Genomic DNA, 14,683 nt, shown 5'->3' on the forward strand with positions numbered 1-14,683 from the left:
CCTCCCCTCTGGGACCCTCCCCTCTGGGACCCTCACCCCTGGGACCCTCCCCTCTGGGACCCTCACCCCTGGGACCCTCCCCATGGGCTTTGAGGGGAAAGGACGGGTCTGTAAGTCGGTGGAACTGTTTGAGCTGCCGGTGCACACGCTGCAGACTCGCAGACAGCCCGCTGCGCCTCCCCCTCGCCCGGACCCCCTCCCGCCCCTGGCTGCCCAGGAGACCATGCACGGAGGGGAGCTTGGCCCAGGCCCCTCCATCCTGCGTCCAGTGTTCCAAAGAAAGTGCGTCCGGCCATTTCTGGGCCTCGTCGGGCTTCTCCTCGCAGCCCTGGCGTTTTCTCTGTGGTTCTGGGGCCCGATCCCTGCTCGCTCGGGTGAGGCCCCTGGTGTGGGTGCCGCGCCGACTCCTGCAGGCCTCGCCTCCCTGCCCTGCGTGCAGTCTCTGCGCCCCCCAGCCCCCCCGGGGTCGCCTGTGGATTCCCCGACGCTGACCCCGTGCAGTGCTGTCACCCCAGCGGGTGGTGCGGAGTGGGGGGCGGAGCCTGAGGAGGGTGCCCGCCGTGTCCCTTCGCGTGTCCTTGGCCCCGGCTGCCCCGAACCGAGCCCAGACCTGGTCGGAGGACACATGAGAGCCCTGGCTGGTGCGGCTCAGTGGTTGGAACGTGGCCCGTGCACAGAAAGGGTGTGACTTCGGTCACAGGCACGTACCTGGGCTGCAGGTTCGATCCCCAAGCTCGGTCAGGGCGTGTGCAGGAGGCAACCAGTCGCTGTGTCTGTCACGTCGATGTTTCTCTCTCCCCCCTCCCTCTCTCCCACCCCCCCGCCCTCTCTTCCTCCCTTCCTTCCACTCTCTCTAAAAATCAGTGGGAAAAGTATCCTGGGGTGAGGATTAGCAACAACCACAACCACAAGAGATACACATTAGAGTGTGAGGGGAGGCCGTCTGGCCCGGCACACGTGTCTCCGTGAAGGGAACACGGTCACGCTGACTGTCACCCGGCTTCTCGGGAGGAGCAGGCGACGCGGCCTCCCTGCCTCCCAGCCCTGCAGCAGCCACGCTTCCAGGCGGTTCCGGGGACGGGCCTGGCCAGGGAGGGCCGGCGGCCCAGGTGGAGGTGAGAGCTGGGCCCCTGTGCCTCTGAGCACCGAGCCGGACCGTGGAACCTGCATCCACCCAGAGAGACGTGGGCAGTCGCTGGGGTGCAGGTGACAGCCCGGGAGACGCCCGATTGGGAGACGCCAGAGCGACGGGAGGAGAGAGCCGAGTGTCTGCGGTGGGGTGAGGGCGTGGGGGGGGGAGCCACGTGTCGGAGACATCGTCGGACCAGCACCCGGTGCCGCCGAGGGGCCGTGGCAGGGACAGTGCTGGTCTCCCTCCGTCGGGGGCGTCAGAATCCGCTGGGGAGGCTGGAGGCCCCCTCCGGGACTCGGTGGGTCCTCCGTGGGGGGCCTGCGTCTGTAACTCGGTCCCCGGTGATGCTAACGCTGCCGGTCTGGGTCCTCGGACCTCGGGTGAGAGAGAAACGCTTCACGTCGGCGAAATGACACGGAGCGAAGAAACGATTCTGAGGTGGAAACTGGAGACCGTCGTGTAGTAACGGTCACGTGGCCCCGCTGGGGGGTGGCCGCCGTTGCTGATTCTGGGCCGGGTCAGCGGGCTGGGCAGTAGCTCCAGCCGGACTGGCGTTAAGCGCTGACCTCCTGCGCGTGGGGGTCGCGCCCTGTGCGGGAGGCGTGGGCTGCGCGGCTCGTGCTGGTCTAGTCCTCTGGCTGACTCCGTGCAGGGCCCCGGGAACGTCTCTGTAAAGAAGGGAACTCGCGCCTCGGGCTTCCGTCTGCCACTGGGTGTCAGGGACCTGCCCTGTCAGGGGACACGGTCTCTTTTTAAAAATTTGTTATTTCTGAACATAACTGATACTGGATACAATATTTTGGCCACAAGTGTACAAATCACTAAAGTATAAACAAAAGCACGCCAGACGCACGTAACGGACAGGATGGCGACACGCTGTAAAGCTGTCCGGAAGGTTCCGGAACGACCCGGACATAAACGCCAGGCCCTGGCAGAGCCGAGGTGCTGCCCGAGTGAGGGCTTTCTCCTGGGAGGGGAGACATCAGGACCGCTCCCGCCTTCAGGATGCAGACCTGTGCGTGCCAGCAGCGCCCACGCAGCCAGCGATGCCCACGGAGCCAGCGATGCCCACGGAGCCAGCGGCGCCCACGCAGCCAGCGGAGCCAGCGGAGCCCACGGAGCCAGCGGAGCCCACGCAGCCAGCGGTGCCTGAGCCCGGAGGGTGAGTGCGAGTGGCTCACGGGCCGGGAGAGCCTGGAAACCACCACCTGGAATCGCAGCTCCTTCCAGGGCTCCAGGCGACTTTTATTTTTTATAAAATAAGTTTTTATTTTCTTTTAACCTTTTTGTTGTTGTTAATCTTCGCTCTACGATATTTCCCCATTGACTTTTGGGAGAGTGGAAGGGGGAGGGAAAGACAGAGAGAAACACATCGATGGGTTGCCTCCTGCAGGAGCCCCGACCAGGGCCTGAGCCGGGGAGGAGCTGCAACCGAGGGACGTGCCCTTGACCAGAATCGAACCCTGACCTCCTGGGTCATAGGTCGACGCTCAACCACTGAGCCACCCGGCCGGCCCTGATGGACCTTTCTTACCCAGGTGCCCGTTCCCACCTCATTGCTGAGGTGTTGATAGGGTTGGGGACCCAGGCACTCTTGGGGGTCCCTGAGAGCTGCATCTCTGTGCAAGGCCTGGGGCCCCGGCACGGCCCCCCGACGCCACCAAGCCTGGGCCTCACCATCTGCGAACCCTCTGCTGGTGCAGGAGTCCCTCCCGCCCTCGAGCCCAGCTGCCAGCAGGAGGCAGAATGAATAACATGAAACCGCTCCCGGGATTTCAGTGGCGTTTCCGTCTGGCTTCGAGCTTAGGGCCTTGGAGTCGGTTTGTGAAACTGGCTTGACCACCGGCACCGGCTCCCTGGTGACGGCGGCATTTCAGGACCCACGACCCTCCCCGTCTGCGGTGGCCCCTCGGTCCTGGAGGCGGGCCCTTCCTGGGAGCCCCCGTGGGTGCGGCGCCTCTGTCGGTGGTTTCGTGTTGGAGTCACTGGGGTGGGAGTCCCTGGGGCGGCTGAGTCTCAGGAGAATTACCTGCAGAACCGGACAAACGTGTCAGGTGTTCCTGGGAGGCGGTTGATGTTCCAGGGGAAAGGGGAGTGGAGGAGCAGCCGCGCACACTGGCCCCCCCTCCCCCCCGGCCTGTGGGGCCGGGCCGAACCTCCACATCCTCAGTCTCGGCTTCACCACGCGGCTCCGGCTGCAGGAGGCAGCGGAAGGGTGTGGGCCCGCACCGCGCTGCGACGTGCGGTTCCTCCCAGTGACGCCTGCGTTTCCTCTCATCTCGGGAAGGGGACCCGGAGCCCCATAAACGTCTCCTGGACTCCTCACAGCCACAGACGGCGGTTTATTGCATCCCCATTAATGACAGACAACGCGGTTTATTACAGCAGCTAATAATGATAATAACAATAATAACAATAAACCGCGCTTAAGGGGCCTGGCACGAGGCCGGCACCGTCCGAGCCCTCCGTGTGTGCGCATCACCTTCCTCCCGTCCTCAGGGAACCTGTGAGGCTGGCAGTGTCAGCGACCTGCCCGAGGTCAGCGGGGGCGGGGGGTCTGGGAGATGCCGAGGACTCGATCCCTCCAGCTGCACGTCCTTGGTTCTCTCTCTCTTTCTTTAAGGATATTTGTATTTTACTGATTTCAGAGGAGAAGTGACTGTAAGGTGCCGGCCTCCCGTCTCCCAGGGCCCCTGTGGGCTGTCTCGGTGGCTTTTGCCTCTGCTCCCGCCTGGCGTTCTCGCTTCATCTGTGGCTCCTCAGATTCCCAGCTTCACAGGCTGCCTCTGGCTTGGGTACAAGGCTGCTCTGTCCAGCTCCACACAGGCTCCCTTAGAAAACAGCCTGGTCTCTGAGCCTCTCAGTTCCAGATTAAAAAAAAAGTTTTTTATTGATTTCAGAGAGGAAGGGAGAGGGAGAGAGAGAGACCTCAGTGATGAGAGAGAGTCATGGATCGGCTCCTCCTGCACGTCCCCCACTGGGGATCGAGCCGGCAACCTGGGTCTGTGCCCTTGACCAGAATCGAACCGTGACCTCCTGGTTCACGGGTCGACACTCAACCACTGAGCCCCGCCGGCCGGGCTCAACTCCCGATTTTTAGGTGAGAGTCTGCGTGGCTGGATCGAGTCCCGTGTGGACGCCGCCTGCCCGCTGGCTGGGGTGGAGAGGCCTGTGTCTGGGAAGTGGGTGATCGCGTGGCGGCCGCATCCCAGTCCGGGAACAGTTCGCCGCTGTTGGCATTGGCTCCAGGTTGGGTAGGAAAGTAGGCGGTTCCTCTTGGGCCTTCTCGGCCCGCCGCTCCCAGTGGGAATTCCAGGTCCGGCTGAGGGGTGAGGAGGGGGTGCCCGAGGGCCGCAGTCTGCTCGCCGGGGAAGCGCTGGCTGCCGAGACCAGCGAAGCAGAGGGCGGTGGAGACTGACGGCCCCAGTCAGCGTGACTGGTGCCGCTGGGCCTGGGTGACGTGAGCGCCTCTGGACATGCCTTCCCTGTGCGCTCGCTGGCTTTTGGGTTCTTACCTGTGACCTGAACGCCAGTACCATCTCGGCCCTGGCCGGGGCGGTGTCCTGTGCACGGGGGTTGCTAGTCCTCTTCCCGGTCAGGGCACGGGCCCAGGTTGTGGGCTTGACCCTCGGGGGTGGGGGGGTGCGTGCAAGAGGCAGCTGATGGATGTTGTGTGCTCACATCCACGTTTCTCTCTCTCTCCCTCTCCCTTCTTCTCTCTCTAAAAACCAATTTAAAACATCTTTGGAAAAACAAACAGCCTTAGGCAGTCCGGCTCAGTGGATAGAGTATCGCCTCCTGGACTGCAGGGGTACGTGGATTACCATGAACCTGTGTGGGTCCCCGTGGCCCCTCTGGGGCGCCCTCGGCGAGTCCTGACGGGTGTCTGAGGACGTGTTTGTTACTGCAGCAGCGCACAGGACGGGTCCTTGTCCTAACCGTGTCCTCTGCTCGGCCCGAGTCCCGCTCCTGCCCTCAGGATGCAGCCTCTTCACGTTGGCCCGTGTCACTAGGTCACACTCGTGTGAGGCTCCTGCACGTGTTTCGTGGTTGACAGCCCACTTCCTCCTGGTGCTGAATCGCATGCCACTGTCGGGAGGCGCCACGGCCTGCTCACCCAGCGCCCGCAGAAGGGCAGCTCCGTGCTCCCAGGGTTGGGCAGCGACGAGTGAGCTGCTGTAGACATCCGTGTGGATGTGACAGACACGCGTGACCTACGTGTGTGGGCATACCGCTGTAGTTAATGAAGTTTTAGTTTAATTACGATAAAAACATGCTCAGTTCTATAATGTTTGAAAGATGTAAAGGAGAAAAAGCTTAAACGTTCAGTTCAAGTCCAGTTTTGAATTTAACGTAATAAAACGTGGCATTGGAGCGGCCTGGCCCGGCCGGGCGTGTGGTGCTGATGGATTTGAGCGGCTGGTGGTGAGGTCGGGGCGATGTGGCCGCCACATGTGGCTCTGTCTCTGCTCAGATGGCTTCTTACGTGGCTTTTTGTGATAATCAGCATCCAGCAGACTCCGCCAGCCTAGAGGGGCTCCCGGGGCCTCTCACCCGCTGACCCCGCGGGGCCCTGACCTTCATCCCTGAAAGCCAGGCAGCCCTGGCGGGGGCTCGCTGGTCACCCCGGACACAGAAGGTTGCGTTGGGAGGCGACCAGTTGATGTTTCTCTCTCTCTCTCCCTCTCTCTCTCTCTCCCCCTCTCCGTTCCTTGCTCTAAAAACCAATAAACATAGAGGGACCTGGAGAGCATTATGCTGAGTGAGATAAGCCAGTCAGAGGAAGACAAGTATCACATGACCTCACTCATAGGTGGGATCTAATGAACCAAATAAACTGATGAACAAAAATGGACCCACAGACATAGAAGCTGGACAGACTGTTGAACCTCAGAGGGAAGGCGGGGGGTGGGTGGGTGGGAAGAGATCAACCAGTGAACTTGTGTGCACGTATGCATCACCCATGGGCACGTGCAGTGGGGTGATGGGGTGGGGGGTGGGGTGGGGGTGGGCTGGGGGATGGGCAGGCTGGAAGAGGTTAATGGGGGGGAAGGACCTATGTCATACTTTCAACAATAAGGACTAAAAAAAGATAATAAAAATAAAAACCATAAGCGTATCCTCGGGTGAGGCTAAGAACCCAGACAGGCGTTCGTGTGCTGGTGGAGTGGACCCCGTCATTCGCGGAACCGGGGGGGCCGACGCCCAGGACTTGATGCCGATGGGCCCGCTGTGGGCTCGGGGCGCTTCCTGTGTCCCCGGCGCCTCTGGGAGGAGGGGGGGGCTCCTGGGAGGAGGGGCTGGGGAGAACCTGAGGGCAGCCCCGCGGGGACCCAGGTCGGCCGGGCGCCCGCTCTCCACGGCTCACGTCACCACGGCAAACAGCGGACTCACCTAACACGGCCTTTCCTCGGTTTCTGTGAGTGGCCGTGCACGCCTGGCAGCTGTTTAAATGTAAAGATCCGTGGTCTCTGTGGAAGAAAGCAGGTTTGGGCCAGAGGACAATTGAAGGCTCATCTAGGCCCGCGGCCGCCAGCCGGTCCGAGAGGCCCGCAAGGCTGGCGACGCCGACCCAGTCGGTGTCTAAATGTGTGAAAGGTTGTAGCTCAGCCCGCACACTGCAGGCCGAGCAGGTCAGTCTCCTGGCTGGAACCCACTTCCACCCCCCTGGAGGACTGACCCAGACCAGAGGAGCGGGCTCCCAGGGGTCCCGGGCAGGTGGCCGCCCAGCCGGGCGCCACGGACGCCGACCGACACAGGCCGTTCCCGCCGCGGACCCACTGGGAGCCCTGAGCGGGGCTCGGCCTGGGCCTGGGAGGGCGGGGTCTGGGAGGGCGGGGCTGGCCTCTGGGAGGGGACCTCAGTCTCCCTCGAAGGGCGGGGCTGGTGGGCCTGGCTGGTCTCGGGGGAGGCCCTGTGATGGGCGGCCCAGGTCAGGGGCCCTTCCTCCCTGGGAATCGGATGGTTCTGGGAGAGGACGCTAGTTCCTTTGCTACCAGGTTCCTGAACTTTGGTTTTGATCTGAAAGTTCGCTCTTACTTTGATGTTCGGAAAGGACCGTGGGAAGCATCCAGGCTGAGCGCTGGGAGCCAGCAGCAGGCGGAGGAAGGGTGTTTTGTTTTTTTTAAAAAATATTTTATTGATTTTTTAAAGAGAGGAAGGGAGAGGGATAGAGAGTTAGAAACATCGATGAGAGAGAAACATCGATCAGCTGCCTCCTGCACATCTCCTACTGGGGATGTGCCCGCAACCAAGGTACATGCCCTTGACCAGAATCGAACCCGGGACCCTTCAGTCTGCAGGCCGACGCCCTATCCACTGAGCCACACCGGTCAGGGCGACAGTTTATTTTTTTATGTCTTTGCTGAGCTGCAGAGTGGTCTGACGGCCAGCGGTCGGAGAGGTTGAAATTGGGGTCTCATGGCTGAGGTCGGCTCTTGTGACCTGGCACATCCTTCCTCTGCTGTTCTCTCCCTCCGCCCTGAGGGAGGCGGGGGAGCCTGTCCTCACGCTCCTTGTCCCCTGTGGTTGCAGGTGGTGCGTGGGGAGTTTCCTGCTGTTCTTAGGGACACTTGGGCGTGGCTGCGTGGCGCCGGAGCAGCAGAGGCCTCGCACGTGGGGGTGGGCTGCCGAGTCGTCCGCCCTCCCCCTGCCATCTCTGACTCAGGAATCCCACGGGCTCCGCGGAACCTCTGCGCCCAGTGCTCGGGGGTCTGGCTGGCGTTCGGATTGTCCCTCCGCGGCTCGGGCCGTCGCGCAGGTGTGCGCGTCGGTTCTGTGGTTCGTGTCCCGTCGGCAGGACCTGTGTGTCCGTCGCGTTAGTGTGGGGTGTGCTGTGTGCCAGGGGCCTGCTTAGCCGCTCGCATGAGTTACTTCCTCCACGTCTCACCACCGCCTGGTGGGGCTCTGATTTTCCTCCCGTGACATAAAGGGAAGCTGAGGCGGGGCAGGTCTGAGTGAGTGGGGCGCCGCGTGGTGGCGTCAGGACTCACATCTAGTTCTGGTTCCCAGGCGCCATCCTGAGCAAATGGCTCACGGGAGGTTGTGTTGAATTAGGCGTGTGACTGCGCCACGCACGTCGCGTGTGTGTTTAACTTAGGATTTTGACGGACATCTCGATGAACTAGAAAGACTAGGGCACCGAGTACTTTTCTTTGTATCAGGACTGGTGATGGGATTTGTTATCTTCCAATAGACGTTTTTTAAAATAAAAAAATTTAAAAATATTTTTCTTGATTTTAGAGAGGAAGGAGGAGAGAGAGACAGAGAGAAACATCAGTGTGAGAGAGAACCACGGATCGGCTGCCTCCTGCACACCCTTTACTGGGGATCGAGCCCACAACCCGGGCCTGTGCCCCGACCAGGAATCGAACTGTGACCTCCTGGCTCATAGGTCAAAGCTCAACCACTGAGCCACCCCAGCCACGCTAGACCTTTTCTCTTAAATCCCTCGGTGAGCTGCAGTTCCCATGGCCTGTGATTCATCTGCTTCAAGTGCACACGTCACAGTGTCTAGAATATTCCGAGCTTTGCAACCATCCCCATAATCCAGCTCATCACCGAAGAAAGTCTGTGTCCATTACGGGTCCCTCCTCACATCCCCCCAGACTCTCCCTCCTCGTCCTCACCCTCGGGCAGCCACTGGCCTGGTTTGTCTCTGGCTTTGCCTGTTCTGGACAGTTCCTGTGAGTGGAGTCATGCAGTGCGGGGCCTGTGTGGCGGCTTCCTCTCTCTGACCACAGTGTGTTCAAGTTGCAGTGGTTTGTGTCCGCACCTCATCCCTTCCTAGCCGGACGCTCTTGCGTGGCGCGGGGACAGCGTCCTGTATCGACCCGTTCGTTCATCAGCTCATGGGCGTTGGGCTCTGTCTGCTCTTTTGCTCTTACAGACCGTGTTGCCTGACACACTCACGTGCAGCGCTCGTGTGCACAGCGCTGTCGGCTCCTAGGAAGGACCTTGCTGGGGCCCGCGGTCGCTCTGGGTTTACTGTCTGAGGACCTGCAGACGGTTCCCAAAGTGGCCGCCCCGTTTCCCATCCCACCAGTGGGCTCCGGTTTCCTCACGCCCTTGCCCGTACTCGCTACTTCCCCTTGTTGACTGCAGTCACTGTTGTGGGTGCGAAGACGTATCTTACTGTTTTTCCCTTCAAATATGTGCTTTTCTAATCGCCGTGGGCGAGGACCCCGCCGGGTGGCTGCATGCCTCGGAGCCGGGTGGCTGAGCGGCCCCTGCTCCTGCGTTTTGGGGGGAGGAGGGGTTGCTGACGTTGGGCACGTTGGGAGGTTCGGGAAAGCCAGGGAGGCGTTGCCAGGTGGGAGCCGCCGATCGGAGAGCTTGGGTGGGACGCGTGGCCACAGTCGTATCTCTGTGGCCCTGGCTGGTCCTGCTGCTCGTTCTCACTTGTCTGCAGTTGAATGAATTAAATTTCAGAATAGCCTGGCCAGTTTGGCTCAATGGATAGAGCGTTGGCCTGCAGACCAAAGGGTCCCAGGTTCGATTCCGGTCGAAGGCACATTCCCGGGTCCCGGGCTTGATGCCCAGTGGGGGGCGTGCAGGAGGCAGCCAATCCATGATTCTCTCTCATCATTGATGCCTCTCTCTCTCTCTCTCTCCCTTCCTCTCTCTGAAATCAATAAACACACACACACACACACACTAAAAAAATTTCAGATTCGGCTGCTGGGAGCTGGGGACGCTCACTTTGGGAAGAACCTGAGGTCCCTGGAAGTTGGATCTGAGCGAACGGGTCGCTGCCTGACCCGCGTGAAGCTGGGTTGGAGGAATGGATGGGCCCGGAGCTGGGACGGGGAACCTGGGCCGGGAGAGGCCAGGGCACGCGAGGGGGTAGGACGTACCTGGGGAGGTGGACGGACGGACGTCCTCCGTCTCCGATGAGAAGGCACTGGCCGCACCGTGCGGCCGTCGGTTAGGGCTCGGCCTTGTGACTGCCCGCCTTACGGGGCGCAGGTTCACCGGGGCTGCCTGGGCTCCACCGGGGGCTCCCTGTAGGCTCAGAGCCCGTGTTTCTGGCGGAACGTGGAGCTGCGCCTGGTCCTGCTGGGAGGGCCGCTGACGGGACGAGAACTCGCAGGGACAGCGTCCAGCAGGGCGTGGGGCCTTCGCTCCTCTCCTCTTCCATGTTCCTTCCTCCTACGACCCTTGGAAGCCGCCGGTGGATTACTCAGCCTCGTTGGCTGACCCTCCGCTGCGGAAACTAATCGGCTCCCGGCCCCGTCCTGTCTGCAGCCGGAGCCGAGCGGGACCGGCCGAGAGAAGGCTCGGCCCGAGCCCTGGACGCCAGCGCTTTCTTCTGCAGCCGACCATCCATCTGTTTCCCATCAGCGACCGTGGGATGGAAACGGGCCTCCCCCGCGCTAGGCGGACACTGTCGCAGGGGCGTCTGGTCACTGGGCAGGAGCCACGCTCTGGAGCCTCGGGCTGAGGGAGCCTCGGGCAATGTCCCCGCTCGGAGGGGCCTAAACCCCGGGACCGGCCCGGAGCTGTCAGCCGCGAGCCAGGTGACCCGGGCGCTGGGCCACCCTTGGTCTAGAATCGCCAGAGTTTTGTGTTCCCAAGAGGAACGGGAAATCATGGTTTTATGTGATGAATTATTTTAGATGTTGGATCAAAAAGGAAAAAACTTTTTAAGAAAACAATCCCACAGTCCAAACAAAACATGTTTGCAGGCCACACCGCCCCTCGGGCCACCCGGAGGCGTTCGCGGTGTGTGCTGACCACAGTGTGTCTCGTCCGTGCTGGGTTAAAGGGCAGTTTCAGACGTTTATAAGTGGGAGAGCCCATCCAAACGCTCAGGTACCCCTTACCCAGCTTCAGGGATTAGCAGTCCATGACGGATCGGCTTTCATCTGCAGTCAACGCACAGGCACACACACACGCACACACGCGCACACACACGCACACACACGTGCACACGCGCACACACACGCACACGCACACACACGTGCACACGCGCGCATGCACACACGCACGCACACGCGCACACACATGTGCACACATACACACGCACGCACACACACGTGCACGCGCGCACGCACACACACGGCCCGTGGGTTATTTTGTGCACACCTCAGACCTTATATGTCAGTTTGTGTCCCCAAAAGATAAGAACATGAGACTCCATGAGCACTACAGCCCCTTAATCTTATCAACTATCCTGTTAGTTTTCAGTTACCCTCGTGCCTGGTGACTTTACCAACAGTCTTTGAACCACCATCCAGCTGAGCCCCGCCGGCCGGGCTGTCTTGTCCCTTTAAAAGGGCGGAGGGGGGCGGCGAGGGGAGGGTGCCCGACCAGCCTGAGGTGTAGGGTGGCATCCTCCCTCCCTCCTTCCTGCTCACCTGTCTCCTGCCTTCCTGCCCTGGGGCCCCTCGAGGCCTCTGGCCGACCTTCAGATCCGGCCCCTCGAGTGGGAGTCATTTCCAGGCAGGTGCTCTGGTTTTCTTACCCTTTGCACACAGATCTGACCTCTGGCTCCCGTCCCTGCGGATTGCCGAGGCGGCGAAGCTTCAGGGACGGCTCCAGGCCCGTCCTCCTGGACACACAGGGCTGGGAGGGAGGCTGTGGATGGCCCGGCCCTGCATCCGACGGCCATGCAGGGCCCGGTTCCGGCCTGTCTTCTCCGACCAGCTGAGAGCTGCTCCTGACCAAGGGCCCACTCCAGCTTCCGGCTGACGTGCAGCTCGTCCTTGACGTCCGTCACGCGCCTCCAGGGAGCAGTGGTCACGGCTGTGGTCAGACAGGTGGGGGCGGCCGGGCCGCAGGGCAGCGACGCCGGGGTCGGCCTCCAGCCCCCCTGGACAGTGACTCCGTGGTGTCGGGGACTCTGGCTCGATTCGGGGGAAGTGTATCAGGCACCTGTCGTGTTCCAGGCGCCGTGACGAGTGCTGGCAACGAAGGGACGTGGAGACACAGACACTGGAAGGTGTCGGAGCCCATTGGGTGGGGCGGGTGGTGCCCACGGAGGAGGATGGTCGCAGGCAGGAGACGGGGTGCACAGTCCGGAGCAGGGAGGCTCGCGCGGGATCCACGGGAGAGAGAGCATCCCCTCCGGCCCCTCCTGTGACCGGAGACGGCATCCCGGATCCTGAAACTGTCGCTGCCTGGTTTTTGTTTTTTAATGTTTGGAAAAAAATCAAAGAAGGAGAGTAAGTTCCCACATACAGAATGACCTGGCGTTTAGACGGCCGTGCCCGAGGGTGGAGCTCAGGGGCGGAGGCTGGTGGCTGTGTACGGATTGCGTGCTGTCGCTTTGCCATGGTAACGGCCGGGCTGAGGGGTCGCGGCAGAGACTGTCTTGCCCGCCGCTGGTCTCCGGCGGCCACCTCGGTGGCGTCAACGATAGGAACTCGTTTTCTCCCAGTTCTGGAGGCTGGTCCTCCCGAGGCCTCTCTCCTCAGCTGGTCGCCGGCCGCCCTCTCCTGTGCCCTCACGGGCCTCCCGCCATCCCTGTCTGGTCCTGATCTCTTCTAACGAGGACACGAGTCATTGGATCAGGGTCACGCGTACGTGTCCACTTTTCCTTAATTACTTTACAGACCCTTCCTCCCAGGGCCGCAGAGCGCCCCCACCTGGGGATTGTGGGACACGTGCCGCCGCAGCCCCACAGCCTGACGCAGTTCCTGCCTGGCTTGGTAGCAATGCCTGCCCACCCTGCACTTGCCCTTACTGGGCAGGACGGTGCCGCCTGCCTGTCCTCTGTCCTCTCAATGCCCACCCTCTTGTACCTGCCACCATTCTCTTCTCATCACATCTGTCCATCCACTCATGTACCCATCCATCCAAACATCCATCCACCCATCTATCCATCCATCTGTCCATCCATGCATCCATCCACCGACCCACCCACCTATCCATCTGTCCATCATCCATCCATCCACCCCGTCCATCCATCCATCCATCCATCCACCCATCCATCCATCCATCCATCCATCCGTCTGTCCATCCACCCGTCCTTCCGTCCCTCCGTCCGTCCACCCGTCCATCCGTCCACCCATCCACCCACCCACCCTTCCATCCATCCATCCATCCATCCATCCATTATCCATCCATCCATTATCCATCCATCCACCCACCCATCAATCATCTATCCACCCATCTTCCATCCATGCATCCATCCACCCACCCACCCATCTATCCATCCATCCATCCATCCATCCACCCGTCTGTCCATCCGTCTGTCCGTCTGTCCGTCTGTCCTCCCGTCCTCCCGTCCATCCATTCCTCCGCCCCTCCGTGCATCCGTCCATCCACCCACCCACCCATCCATCCGTCCATCCACCCTCCTACAGTCCATGGTTTTTGGGCTCCAGAGCATCAGCTGCTCTAGGGTTTGTTTGCAGAGCAGACAGGACTCTCCCCAAGGATTCCCGTAGGTGGCGCTGTGTTGACTCTCCGCTGTGGCGGGTGCTCCAGTGTTTCCTGGGCCCCGTTCTCCCTCCTCCTCCCCAGCACACCCTGTGCTGTTGTCATGGAGCTGCTGGCTCTGCACGTCTCCTGTGGGGCTTCTTGCTGGGGATGGAGCCCGAGATCCGTTGAACAGACGCGTCAGGTAACGCCCAGGAAGCGACCCGCCCGGCGCTCTGCTGCGCTTGTGGCTGAGAGCCACTTCCTTCGTGGCCCCGAGAGGAGCCCCAACCCGAGGGCTTTCTCCAGGGAGAGCGGCGGGTCCTGGTGTGGGGGCTGCACAGCATCTCCTGCACCTCGCGAAACTCGGTCCTGGATTTGGTTCTTTTAAAAAATATATTTATATTGATTTCAGAGAGGAAGGGAGAGGGAGAGAGAAACATCAATGATGAGAGAGAATCACTGATTGGCTGCCTTTTCCATCCCCCACCCTGGGGACCGAGTCTGCAACCCGGGCCTGTGCCCTGACTGGGAATCCAACTGTGACCTCCTGGTTCATAGGTCGACGCTAACCACTGAGACACCGGCCGGGCTTACTTCGGCTCTTAATTCAGTTCTCCATTCTCATAGAAGAGGGAGAATCTAAAGCCTTCACCCTGGGGCCACTCAATATTTGGAAAAAGGAAAACAGGGTAAAAGGAAGAAATAGGAATCAGGGAGAAGGTACAGGAGGTAAAGTTTTAAAAGAGATGAAAAGAGAAGCGGGCGGGGTGGAGGCCGGGGCTCCTCACCCCAGCAAAGCAGCAGCGTCAGCCCCCAAACCAGGGCCAGGCCCCGGGAAACCCCAGCCCTGTTAGCGCCTCGGCTGCCAGGGACCCACGGCGACCGAAGACCAGGTGGACGTGTCCTGGCCCCGGAGGACGGGGTGAAGCTGACGCAGCAGCCGGCACTGGGAGGCGCTCTCCTCCGCTTCCCTGTGTTGGTCAGTTTTCTCAGTCTGGCTGGCACCTGGCACCTGGCACCTGGCACCTCCCACCTCCCACCTCCCACCTCCCACCTCGCACCTCCCGCCTCGCACCTCCCGCCTCCCGCCTCCCGCCTCCCGCCTCCCGCCTCCCGCCTCCCGCCTCCCGCCTCGCACCTCCCGCCTCCCACCTCCCACCTCCCACCTCGCACCTCCCACCTCCC

This window comes from Myotis yumanensis, unplaced genomic scaffold (genome assembly GCF_028538775.1).
Source record: "Myotis yumanensis isolate MYYU_CA2020_CCGP unplaced genomic scaffold, mMyoYum1.0.hap1 SCAF_2, whole genome shotgun sequence".
NCBI classification, from domain to species: domain Eukaryota; kingdom Metazoa; phylum Chordata; class Mammalia; order Chiroptera; family Vespertilionidae; genus Myotis; species Myotis yumanensis.